This window comes from Abramis brama (assembly GCF_963993115.1).
Source record: "Abramis brama genome assembly, chromosome: 3".
NCBI classification, from domain to species: Eukaryota; Metazoa; Chordata; class Actinopteri; order Cypriniformes; family Leuciscidae; genus Abramis; species Abramis brama.
In genome coordinates, this window is record NC_139965.1 from 5919352 (window position 1) to 5933690 (window position 14339).

Consider the following 14339-nt stretch of genomic DNA (forward strand, 5'->3'; position numbering starts at 1 on the left):
AAAAATTCAAAGAAATTAATATACATATTGTAAGTGAAGTATTTAACAATGAAGCTTTACAGTATATGTAAGATATGATTGAATTAAATATTATATAAGTGATATTAGTTTGAAATTGTGTGTTATTTGATTACTTTGAAATGAAAATAACATTGGAACAAAACTAATTAAACAACATTGAGGGGGTAATTCATTTCAAGAATTTGATCATCTATATTTTAGAACAAAATGTATGCAGGGTTGAGGAGTGACTAATTACGTGTAATGAAATTATGTTATTGAATTACAAAATGAATGTAATTGTATTACTGAGGTAAATGTGTAATTCAATTAGTTACTAATCAAACTAAAATGAAATTGCTTTGCATTGATAAAGTAATCCAAACCACATTTATAATGGGTAACTTATAACCGTATAAGCAATTACATTTCCAAAGTAACCTTCCTAACACTGAATGTATGTGAGATTCAACACATTCTTTCTGTTGTGTGACTGTGTGGAATTTCTTGGAATTGCCATGAATTTAATTCCACTTCCTGTCATTCCAATTCAAATTCCTGTGGGTTGGAGTCAATTCAATTCAAATTCTAATTTATGAATTGAATGGAGGGAAATTCTGAAATTCTGAATTTTGCACAAGCCTGACAGTGATACTATATTATTACTCAGTAATAGAGTAATGATACTGATAATTCAGCTTTGATCACTGGAATAAATTACATGTTACAATATATTCACATATAAAACACTTTTTTGACACACTAAAAAATATTTCACAAATATCACTGTATTTTTGATCAAATAAATGAAGCCTTGGTGACACAAAAATTTAATTTATTCCAAACTTCTGACCGGAAGTGTATTCATATGCCTGTGTATAAGTCATGTAACAAAGTAATATATTTACCTTTCAGAATAATCTCTTATACTAAGATTCTTATTTTTCTGTCATTGTTTATTTACTTATTAAATTAATTTGTCAAAACACAGTTTTAAATACAGTAAATGCATTATATGTCATTAAAGGTGGGGTATGTGATTTTCTTTTTTGTCCATTTTTTCAAAATCACTTGAAATTAGGGATGCACCTATTGGGAAATTCTGGGCCGATACCGATGCCGATGTTTAACATAACAACTTGGCCGATGCCGATGTTTTTTCTTTTTGTTATTTATTCCTTCTTTTGTGCCACGGAAACATACAAGTCTTTCGGCTCTTGATCACACTATCCTAGAATGAGCACAAATTCAATCAGACCAATTTATGAAACAAAAAAAAACTTTAATGTCACTTTCTGGTTGACAGTTATAACCTTATTTATGACAAGTTATTTTTCAGTTGTTATGAGGAGCAATATGAGAGAGAAATTTGGTAATCATTGTCTGACCCAACAAAAAAAACATTATAATATTCATTTTATTTTTCGTGTTCGCATTTATGAGGGAAAAAACACGGGTGAATGTTCATACCAAAATATGAAATTTTAAGCGCGCACGCGCTCTTCTGCCTCTAAGAACGAGCAGAGAGAGAGAGAGAGAGAGAGAGAGAGAGAGAGAGAGAGGGAGAGAGAGAGAGAGAGAGGGAGAGAGAGAGAGAGAGAGAGAGAGCCCCGGCCGCGCGCGCGCTCTCACTCACTATTCAGAGCGGTCAAGCTTCCCCGTACTTTTTGACAAGCGTCCTTGACAGGGCGGCCAGAGCTTCTTTGCAGCTCAAGTCGGCGGCGGTTTTTTTCATCTACCAGTCCCCGTGGCAGGTGAGCCAAAAAGTTAATTTCGGACCCTGCGTGCGGTCGTGTGCTATATAACGTAAACGCTCATTATCCTGTAGGCTATAGGCTATAATTAAATTAATAGCCTATAAAGGGGCGATTTGTCCACGAATGACTTAAATGAACAACTAGCCTAGCCTACTAGTCGACTAGAAAAAAACTTTTAGTCGGAAGCAGCCCTTATTCCACATATTTTGCGGAATGAACGAGCGGAGCGGAATATTCAGAAATGCGCTCTCCACTCACGAGCTCTGATACCCGAACCTCACTGTCTGCTGAACTTGCTCAGAAACATCAAAATATAACCAGTTTTTTAAAATGGTTTTTAAAACTACATTTTTTTAGCACCAATTATGAGCTTATTGGCGATTATTATGATTTTTTTTTAGTTTTGGGTGGGCCTGTTGAAAAGTGGGGCCGTGCCTGAGCTACAAGGACATCGTCTTTCAAAACATAACCTGCGCGAAAGAGAGAGAAAAAAAAAAAAAAAATCATTGTACCCAGCACTTCTGAAAATGTACTTCCGAATGCGTCTCTGTCCCCAGCATATCAAACCAAACTGACGCCCATGTGACATCGGCGAATGTCATTTTTATTTCCCGATGGCCGATGGCAGTTAACGAGGCAAATATCGGCCGTTACCGATGTTCAGCCGATGCATCGGTGCATCCCTACTTGAAATCCTATTCCTAACCCACTTACAGCCACTGAGTTAGAAGCACTGAAATGAAAATTAAGCAATTTAATCATATGTGGAATGGGCAGGACTCGAAAAACTCCAGCCAATCATTTCCAAGACCACCTAGAATCATTGGACAGTAAGTGCGTCAATCAAACGGTCGTACTATACCCCCCTCCCCCCATCCCCCTCGCGCGTGCGTGAACCCTTCTTTGAATGAGTGGAGTCAGGGCCAGTGTAGGAGGAAAGAAGGTAGGACCATTTGAGTTGTGTATTTTCAAAATCTGCCGGCCGTTTTGCAATCACATAGGCTACCCCACCTTTAATATACAATATTCTTTAAAAGTTTAAGGGCTTCCTGCCAATGGGAAAATGACCTCTTTAATTCATCTTTCCCTCGTTTGTCAGGGTTCTGTCACTTCGGTCTAGTTTGTTCTTGGTATTTTGTGACAGAGCCCTGACACTCCTGACACTGTTGTATTTTATTGTCTTTGTCTGAGCGCCTGGTTTCATGTTCGGAGCATGGTGTTCATATTCCAGCACTCATGTCATGTTCAGTATCGGTTCTGTGTCGGGATTTGGGCATTCTTGCTCCGAGTGTTTGTCTTCTGTCATGAGCGCATGGAATGAGTATTCGCTCATTCTCGTGTGTTGTTCTTCTGTCTGTGTGTTTTGTGCTGTCATGTCGTGTTTGGTTTTGTGCTGTTGCATGCAGCTTATGTTTTAATCTGACTGTGTGCTTTCATGTTGTCATGTTTGTTGTGAGCATATGGCTTGTCGTGTGTTTCCTAAGGCCGGGGACACACTGGCTGCGTGGCGTGTCCGTTTTTATTTCGGCTCCCATGTTAACAGGTTAGAGCTTGCACACTGCCTGTGTGTCACGCGCTGCTCAAGCCGCGCCGAAAACGCGTGCACGAATAGAACCAACACCGAAGCGTTTCCAGGCAATAAAGAATAGGAAAACATGTGTAATTTTGACACGAATACATATTGTTAAATGACATTTTGATGTTTCAAAGGCTCTAGGTTTTGACATAAATGCAGATATAGATGTAATTAAAAAAAATAAGACATAATACAGAACAAACTATTATGTAGCCTATTTTGCCGTCACGTTGTCTTTGCTGTATTAGAAGGCTATATATTTATGTTTAACATGAAGTATAGGCCTTCCACAACTCTCTCCCCATATGTCGAACAAGGGTGATCCAAATCACGTGACTTTTTTCTAGTAGCAGCAGCGCCGCGTCAGACACGTTTCTGGTGTGCAAAGACACAGAAAACGCGATGCAGCCGCCACGCAGCTGACAAGCAACAGAAACGCCACGCTCACGCCACGCAGCCAGTGTGTCGCCGGCCTAACCCCGCCAATCTTGTTACCTGATTATTGGTTCATTAGCCCCACCTGTCCTCCCTCATTACCTGCCTTGTTTGCTCCATATTTATTCTCCTTGTGTTTGCAGTCCTGTGCTGTGTCATCATCATGTTGACTTCTACCCATAGACTGTAAAAAAATATGGACGTAGTGTCCGTGACGTCACCCATAGGTTTCTGAAGAGCGTTTTTGAAGCCTAAAGTGGGCGGAGCCGGCCGTCGCCATCTTGGCCTCGCGTCATCACGCGTCACTCCCGGATAACTCAATATGGGCAAAGAGGCGGGGCGGAGGAGCCATCTGAAACCACGCCCACATAGCGCGACGTGATCAAGTTAGCTCAGGCATGGGAGCTAATGCTATGCTACTGACAGTACCAAATCTGCGACTGCAGGGCCTTGCGCTAAAGTGACAGTTGATGATGTAAAGCCAATTAAAAGTTCCTGTTTTTGCCCTTCGAAACATTATAATAGTTAAAAGACATAGCAACAAGTGAGACTGTGTATCGAGATTCTGTAAAATTCTGCTAGTTGAAAATGTATTATGCAGTAACTTACAATATTACTCTGAGAGTGTGTGTGTGACAGTGATTTATGTGCATACATGTCAGTTACTCTTGGTCTGGTCCGTGAGCTCGGCATCGCTCGTCAAGTCCATAGAGAGCTTTATTATTATTAAGTCCATTAAATTCTGATTGTGGCCGCCTCTCAAATGGGTCAGCATAGGTATATTACCTTTCAAGTTCAAGTAAATGCGCTAGAAATCCGCGTTTATTCCATGGACGGAGAAAGCACCGACACCTGCAGGATCATCTGACGGTACAAGCATATAGCAGCTAGTCTATCTGTTCCGTGAGAGCTACGGTCCCGCAGAGCGAGTGTAGCCTCTATATAGACGTTTTTAAATCTGAAAACTCCAAAAAGCAACGGAATTGTTACCATTAGTGCATGTTCACAGAGGAATCAAACTGAAATACAGCGCTGGTTGTTCTCTCGAACGATACTCGACGACAACGACGGAATCCAAAGTCACGTGCGAAGTAATGGGTGTATTAAATTGTATGAAATAATCCCGAAAAAAAGCATAACATGGCAAAGATCAGATGGCAAGTTCAGCAACAGGAATTTGCTGAGGTGAAGTGACGGCTAGAAAAAATGTAGTCCAGGCTTCTTCTGGGACATACTGTATACAATTAACCCCACAGCAAGTCATTATGACAGTGAAATAATCCCGACATGGCAAACACGGCAGAAATGCTAAGATTAGTGGCTGGAATTTATTTATTTTTACGATAAATTAGCTGAGCATGGTTTGAATTACGTGGGAGCCAGTGGGAGCTGAGCTCCCATAGAGAGAGGATGAGCTCCCATGAAAGCAGTAAAATCATACACCTGTGGGGGTCTCTAAAAATCATCAGCACTATTATCAAAGAGTATAGAAGTACCAAGAGGCGAAACTCAATAGAACGTTCCATTGCAACAAACTCCCCCATGCGCAGAGCTGCAGCTCCGCCATCTTGGATTGAACGCAACACAGCTGTCAGAATTGAACGAAACCGGTTCAAATTCAAAAGCGGTTAAATGAACTAAAAAGTAGTTTCTAGTTTTTAATATCTCTAGAGCAGACATCCCATGTCTGCCGGAAGATCCGGGAGTCTCCCGCATATTGATAGCGGCTCCCAAATTAGCTAAAATCACCCGGAATCTAGAGCGAGCGAGCAAGAGCGTGCAGCTCCAAACCGTGTAACGTTAGAGCACACGGCAGAAAGGGTGAGGGAGCGAGATATCAACATATCAACCTAAAATGTGGAACACAACTTGTTCAGATTTTTTTGCTTTCATTTTCTTGCAGTTCTAGAGTAAAATATATTTTGTAATATATACATATATTTTATATAAAATATAAATAATTATATTTTTAAATTTGTACATTTTAATAAACTCAAACTTATATAACTTTTTTCTGTTTCACTTTCATAATTTATTTCACTTAAACAATAATCTGACAAATTAAAACCAGACCAACCATAGGTCTAAATTCCAAAGCATTCTTGAATTACAACCATTTAAGTTTGGATAGTGATTTTCATGTTTATGCGAAAAAAAGGTGACAGTTAAAGGGTTAATTTAGTGATAACAATGAATTAATAAAGCGGTCATTTGCCAGGTTAGGTGTTCATATATCTCTGAAAGTATGCGATTTAAAAAGCCCATTTCGAGTCTTGACAATTTCGACCAAATACATAACATTAGCAAACTGTTACTGCGGTTATGGGATAGCTTACGTTACAGCACCTGTTATCGTTGACGTTAGCTCACTTTAAAGTGAATAAAACCTTTTCTACTTTACCTCTCTGTATCTTTAGGGAATCTATGAAATGCTAGTTGATTGGTTGTACACTGGTAGTTGTTGCAGTTGATGGCAGAACACTGTTTTCTTTGTTTCCAATTATTTCCAGACATAATGTTAATGCTGTACAGTAGTTGTGCTAACGGTAAAGCCGTTGATTCAGTCCAAAATGGCGGCCGCGCTACCGAAGCGCCACCTAGTGGCTGTTGTCAAAACTGCAACGGAGTTTCGCCTCTTGTTACTTCTATACTCTTTGCTATTATTTTAAATTACAAATAAAGCACTTTTTCCTTCAGACTACTGTAGCATGACTTGAAGATAGGACAAGATGCCAAACACATGGATCTCACGGGATCTCGGATCGTCATCACACTACATCCTTATGCTTAAATCAAGTGATCAAATTGCTCGTTGCCGCTGCGATCAGTGGCGCGGATAAGTTACTGTGTTTGTTTGTGGCTCGCGCACAGTCTTCACTCGGACGCGCGCTTCAATCCATTGTGGAGACTCTCTATTCGTTCCAGTGAAATTACAAAACAAAATGCTCACAAACGTGTCTCTGCCTGATTAACCACTGATAAACATAATCGGATTTGATAAAAAAAAAAAAAAAAACCTATATGAGTACGGATTCGAACCCACAACCTCTGACACGCTTGGCAAAAGTTCCAATAGTATCTTAAGTACACGCTTAAAGCTGCACTATGCAAGAATTGTACCTTAATATAACAGCTTCAAAGTCATTTCGGTGGTAAACAAACTCCTAGTAGGGCGAATAATCCTGGTAGTAAAGCTCGGGGGGGACGCCTCTGGAAAAACCAGCAATGCAAGTTTGAGAGAGGCGCCCCCGACAAATCTCGCGAGAACACGACTTGCTTTACGGCAACGATGTCACACACATCAACAATAGTGATGGCCAGATCGAGGCCTCGTGAAGCAAATGAAACAGTTGAACCAAATGTGCCATATTGTTTCGAGGCTTCGAATCAATCCGACACCCGTCTCAACGGTGACACCTAGTGGTCACTTGCAGGTGTTGATCTGAAACAACCTTGACGAAAGGTACTGCATTGGCTCCCTATTAAACATCACATCAATTTTAAAATATTGCTGATTACTTACAAAGCACTGAATGGTTTAGCTCCGCAGTACTTGAGCGAGCTCTTAACGCATTATAGTTCTTCACGTCTATTACGATCTCAAAATTCCGGCCAGTTGATAATACCTAGAATATCAAAATCGACTGCTGGCGGTAGATCCTTTTCCTATTTAGCACCAAAACTCTGGAACAGTCTTCCTACCATTGTCCGGGAAGCAGACACACTCTGTCAGTTCAAAGCCAGATTAAAGACACATCTCTTTGACCTAGCATTCACATAATACAATATAGACTTCGATAATTTAATGTTAAGCTGCATATAGTAGGTCAGCCGGAACCGGGAACACTTCCCAAAAATCCTGATGTACTTGTTACATCATGAGAAGAATGGCATCTACGCTAATTTTAGTGTCTGTGTTTATCTCAAGGTTTTCCTGCAGCCTGCCAGATCCAGGCCGTATCCAGATCTGACGAAGGACCTTCGCCTGGACCGATGACAACGCAGTGCTGAAGTGCCAACTAGTCTCTCCCTATGGAGGATCCCTCTACCACTCTACAGATAAGGCGTTGTCGGGAAAATTCGTCTCGCGGTCCTACCCCAAAGCAACAAATAAAATATAATTCCTTATCAAAATTTATAGGGAAAGACAAGTATTTTGTTTAGGCTTGGCTTGTAGGGAATTCCAAACCTGCGTATATTCAAACGCACATAACTATAGAACCCATTCTAAATGGACATGTGAACGCCATCAGCGTTTCTCACAGGTTCGCGTTTAAAGTCTGTGTAGAGAGAATGGTGTCGTCTTAGCGGCCCCTAATTTAATAACAAATGATCATTGCGACAGAAGCAAATCAATTAAAACTAACTTTAGATGGAAATAACTTAACTCTGCTATAAAGCCAAAACAATCTCTGTTACCTTAAATTATACGCTTATCTCTGTAAAGCTGCTTTGAAACAATCTACATTGTTAAAAGCGCTATATAAATGAAGATGACTTGACTTGACTTGACGAGCCATTAAAAAAATGTGTTTTTTTTATTATTATAATTTTCTAATATGTGAAGCTTGTAACCTATAGGCTCCTCACTGTGCATAATGTTATTTTGGTCATGAAAAATGAATATTAATAAAATAAATCAAGCCACAATGTCTCACTTTTTTATAGATTTTTATTCAAAAAATATTAATTTCTCTGCTGTGGAAGGACTTAGCCTACTTCTTTTTTTACAGATAATTTCTCCAGCCTTTGAAAAAATCCTCTCACAAGGGACACTTGTTGCTGGCATACAAAGATATTTTTTAGCAAGGACATACAAATGAGGAAAGATTACTGCTCTCACTTTCCAGTAAGTTAGTGGATCATGAGTTCTGGGCAAATATGCATCGTTGATGTATTTTTTCACTTCCACTGTGGCATCAGCTGCAGTATATTGGGTACTCATATGTAGACCTATAAAATGTATATTCACACAATATTATATTATATTATATTCACATTGAAGCTATTTTTAACATGATTGGCAGTTGTGATTGGGACATTAGGTTGTAGGGCATTGGGCTATGGACTTTATAAACAGTGTCCCAAAAGGTTGTAATTATATTTCAATTATAATTATATTTCAAACAATGCATACATTGCATAGATGGCCTAACAGTGTCAGTAGCAGGCCTAGGTAGCCTACAGGGGGAATGCCATCCTCTGCACCCGCAAAATGGCAGGATGAGTGCTCCTCAAATGGCGCATCATGGATGATGTATTGTTGCAGTAGGCTAGATACCGATCACAATACACACATCTCACTTTATTTGGGGTTTCTAAATGGAAATGCTCCCAGTCCCACACCACAGATGTACGGCATCTCTTCTGGGGAGCCTCCATTTTATCTATCTATCCAAATCAATCTATCTATCTATATGAATCTATCTATGTATCTAGATATGTATCTATAATCTATGTATCTATATATGTATCTATCTATAACATATGTATTTATATATGTATCTATAATCTATCTATATATGTATCTATCTATAATAGCCTATATGTATTTATATGTATCTGTAATCTATCTATATGTATCTATCTATTAATCTGTCTATATGTATATCTATGTATCTATTAATGTGTCACTATATACTCTGTCTGTCTCTAGCATCAGTCAATGTGTTGTGTAAATTTAAATGTAAGCCTAAATTGCCTATAACTAATCAAATCGCACTATGTCACTATATCACCAAAAATCCGCTACCTCAAAGTCAAACTCCTCTCACAAAAACCCACGAGGTCAAAATGCGTTTATTTCACTTAAATACAGATGTGCGATTGTGTGGTTTGTTCCCGACCGTGTCAATCAAACGCTGATTCGGCGGACCACACCTGATGAAACACTTATGGCGCGTTTCCACCGAGCGGTACGGTACGGTACGGGTCGGTACCCTTTTATTTGCGTTTCCACTGCCAAAAGTTGAGAATGGTACCAAAAAGCCGAACCGTACCGTACCACTTTTTGGGTACCCTTCCGTTGGGGTACCTAGCACAGTGGTACGGTACTAAAAGGTGGAGCTAGACTCACTGCAGGACGTTGATTGGTTGACAGAGAATCGTCACTTGCGCGTGCTACGAGGGGAATGACAACATAAGAAGCGCCATTTTTTTATATACAGTTTAATATAATATACTGTTACTGTGTCACGAAATGTAATTTTAAGAGTTTTTCAGGCGAGAATGTAGTTGTTTAAAGCTCTAATCTGTGGTTTATTTATAAAGATGATTTGTTTTTCCCCGGTTGTGAGATCCATGCGATCAGCGGGCGCTCGGCGCTCATGTTTCCCGGCTGGATGAGCCTTTCCTCGGCTAAGTTAGTTCTTCTGACGTTCGCCGATGACTCCGACGGTAGTGGTTAAACATGAGATATAATTCATCTTGTGCAGACCTAACGGGCGATCTTTGGTCTCGTGAATATATAATTCGTTCCCTGTCAATCGTTTTGACTGAGGGCTAAGTTTAGTTTCATATTATAGGCTATTTGTATTTAACTTTACTGTTGTAATGTTAGACTAGCGCAGCATTTGGACATTTGACTGAATTGTTTGCTTTATTTCTTATTGTATAGCTTCTTGTACCTTTTACTTAAACTTTTATATTGGCTATTATTGATAAAACTGAAATTTTACAAAAAGAAATATGGTTTCTTGTCATTTTCTTATTACAAGATTATCACTGATGTTTATTGCAACATTTGTACAAATGCATATATTGCCTGTAATGTGTAATTTTTTTTATTATTTAAACGAAAAGAGGTAACGTTAGGGTTGTGTTTTAAATCGTTTTGTTATAAATAGAATAACGTATAACGTGCAGTGAATAATCAATATGCGTTGCGCATGAACCACATTTGTGTCCCTATAATGTTTAATTTATTTAAATGAAAACGAAAAGAGGCAGAGTAGTGTTTTATAACATATTTCGTTTTATTGTTGCTTAAATTTGTACATACAGAGTAACAGAGATAACCGGAGTAGCAGAGCGAGCTGAGTGACGCTTTTAAGAACGCGCTGTACCATGTGCATGTAGGAGTGAGTCGCACATGGCAAGTACAAACTTTGCGTACTTAATATTGAGAAAAGCCTAATGTCGGCGCTTGTCTTCTTGTGACAAACATGTCGAGGAGCAAGAACAAGATCTGCTGTATGTCATCCATTGTAGTTTACTATGTTCTTCTTCGCGCGAAAATTACGTCGATCGAAACACCACGCCTATCAAGTAAGGGTACTGTTGGCAGTGGAAACGCTAGCCAGATCATGGTTAACAGACCCGAACCGTACCGTACTGTACCGTACCGTACTGTACTGCTCAGTGGAAACGAGCCATTAGTGAAACACTTCGAGGCTTCGTTTGGTCATAGTCACGTGACATGGGTGTTTCGAATCACGCTTCGGATCAGTGTTTCGACACATCTGCGCTTCGGGATCTCGCAAAGCTTCGGAACGACTGTTTCGCGTCAGCCATCCTTAATCAACAACAACATGAAGCACGAAGACACTTGCGCGCATTTCAGACGTGATTCTTGGAAGACTCGACGATGGAAAAAAACAAAGAAAGCGCAGTCGGAAGAGTGTAGGAAAAGGAAGAGAGAATCTGACTGTGTGAGGAACCGGACAAGAGTCCCATAGTCCCACTCGGTCAGGCTTTCACTCGTTGGCGCGAGCTAAAAAGCAGCACTGGATGCAACAGCGATGCTGACCTGGCGATCTTGTTGATGGACTAGTAGCCTAAGTAAATCTCTTTTTTGGAAACGACGCTGTTGAAGTTGATTCCTGCGATTATCATGAGAACAGTTGTCAATATCTCACACAATTATCAGGACATAAATAAGCCTAGAGGTTGTAAATAGTGTAAACGAGCACAATTTACAAACTATCACAAACAGGACAAGCGGTCAGTGGACGCGGCGAGAGCGCGCAAGTGATTTTTCTAAATACACCAGTTCTGCTGTTATTCAGTGTTTCATTTGACTCAAGGTAAGCCTATCTTCGATTCTCTGCTTATTTTTAATTTTTACCTTCTCACAAATCCGTATTTTATCTAGACGCGTTATAACTTAAATAACAGCCGCGAGTGAAAATTATTATTGCAGTTTAATTGCACTGAAATATTGCCTGCTAGCAGCTAGTTTCGATTTGGGCCATTTTCGCTGTATTTGCTTAATTGCTCGCCGAGACAGCAACTGTAGAAAGATATAAATACTAGGAGATTACAAACAGGACAAGCGGTCAGTTAGTGGACGCGGCGAGAGCGCGCAAGTGGTTTTTCTAAATACACCAGTTCTGCTGTTATTCAGTGTTATTTTTGACTCAAGGTAATTAGCCTATCTTGGATTCTATGCTTATTTTTCATTTTCTTTCAGTCTTCAACTCTCTAGTCTACCCCCAGCTGAAAACCCATCTCTTCCGTGAGCACTTGAAACGCAAGTGAAAGCGCCCTGAAAGCGCATAAGACTTTCAAACTTTCACAGAGACCTCAAAACAGAAAGCACAAAGCCTTTCTTTAAAACGAATTTCGTTTTGTATTAATTGTATCTTAATTTTAATAAATTAACCAATTTCCTGGATTTACATAAAAAGTATAGGCTAGCAATCACTGAACTGGAGATCATCATGAACCGAACCGTAGCCTCGCCTCACACAGGCCTAAAAAATGTGAAATATATTTACAGAAAGCTGATTCTAAACAAAACCATCCAAAACAAAATAAAACTATGTAGCCTAATAAATGTGCATTTCTCCGGTGCGTTCACTAGCCTACTGCGAAGATCACGAGTCAATCGTCAACTTCATCTTTGCAGCCGACACAGAAATTAATAAACAACTAAAATGTCTTATTTCAATATTTTACATATTCATAATTATTACTTTTGCTGGTTCTCTGAGGCAGCTTTTTATGTTTATTGCGTTTTGGAAAAGACCTCTTCACATACAAACACGTTTCACCAAGGCACAGCGGCCCTTCAGCACATAAGAAAAAAAGCACGGACTTACTAATTACGAAACTTTGATGTGGTTGAACAGGTGAAACAGTCACAAATTCCACTGCAACTCAAACCTTCTCAGTATGAGTTATGAAGGTAGAGAACAGCATTACATTTTTCAGCGCGTCTTCCTCTGATTGCTGTGTTGTGACTGAATTTACGACAGTGCAAGTATTCCACAGCGACTCTAGGGGTCGTTGTTTGACAAAAACACAATTCCTGCATAGTGCAGCTTTAAATCGCTTAAAATTCTCACAACTTACAACATATTAGACTTCATTAAATGACAAATTAAACCAAATGTACTATTTAAATTGAATTGAGTTACCAACGCTTTTTAAAAATTAAATTTGTATTATATGTACAAATTTTTATATTTTTATATTACATTATTAAGCTACGCCGCGCCTGCTCATAGGCTACTTTTTTTTTCTTTTTTTTTTTTTAAGAGACCACCACAAAGATGAAATCATAATTCGAACCCTGTAGCTGAGGTAACGTGACCAAGGGCGGAGCGGGGGGGTGGCTAATTGGGCTTAAGCCCCGAATGTTTTGTCAAAAGCCCCGAATCTTTTAGGTTTTTTAAAATAACTTAAACTTTGTTTCATTTCCTCTCAGTCTTTCTGACTGGAGCGGCAAAAAATGAAACACAAGCTCTATTACCGTGCGTGGTGGCGGACGGCAATCCATCGCGCATCACTCAGCTTGTTAAAACTAACGAACGTCGTTGTCATCAGGGGCTGGCGGGCTGTTGTATGTTTCACCGGCGTCGTAGCGAGCTTACTGGCTAACCGGCTGAAGTTAATATGGACATATCAAATTTTTTTATACGGAACACTAACTGTAAACCTCACCGGCCGGAGAGAGATTCAGAAGCAGCGTAAGAACCGCGGACAATGTAATGATATGATGTAGCCTAATGATGTTTACACCAAATTCCAATTTTACCTATGTAGGCTAACTTAAAAATAGTCAGATAATGGTTGCCTCTTTTTAGTTGCCAGGGGTGAAAATGAGTCATCCTTTACATTTTTGGAGTTTTGGATTCACTACAGCTGGAGAACAATTAAATACAAAATACGTTGTAGGCTCTACTGGGTGATTTTTTTTTTTTTTTTTCCCAGATAGTGTATAGATTTTTAGGCATTCTATTATCTAAAACAGCCTGAAAAATAGTGCATTTAGCTGACGTAAATGGGGAAAAAAATCTCCCCGGGGGAGTATGCCCCCGGACCCCCCTAGGTTTGGGCTAAGCCCCGAATGTTTACATCGTCTGGCTCCGCCCCTGCGTGACATTAGCCTAATCCAAAATATTTCCATATGTGGCTCTTTCCTCCTTACTTATCAACAAGTGGATTTACAGCCACCACATCAGCAGCACCGCCGGTCGCCATGTCTCATGAGGAAACGCAGCTTTTTGATATAAAGGTTTTCTTGTTCCCGAATACAAATATTTTTTTAAGTATTCGTAAAAAACACATTATTTGTGCCTTTCCGAATACCGTATTCGGGTTCGGCTCCACCCCTAATATATATATAT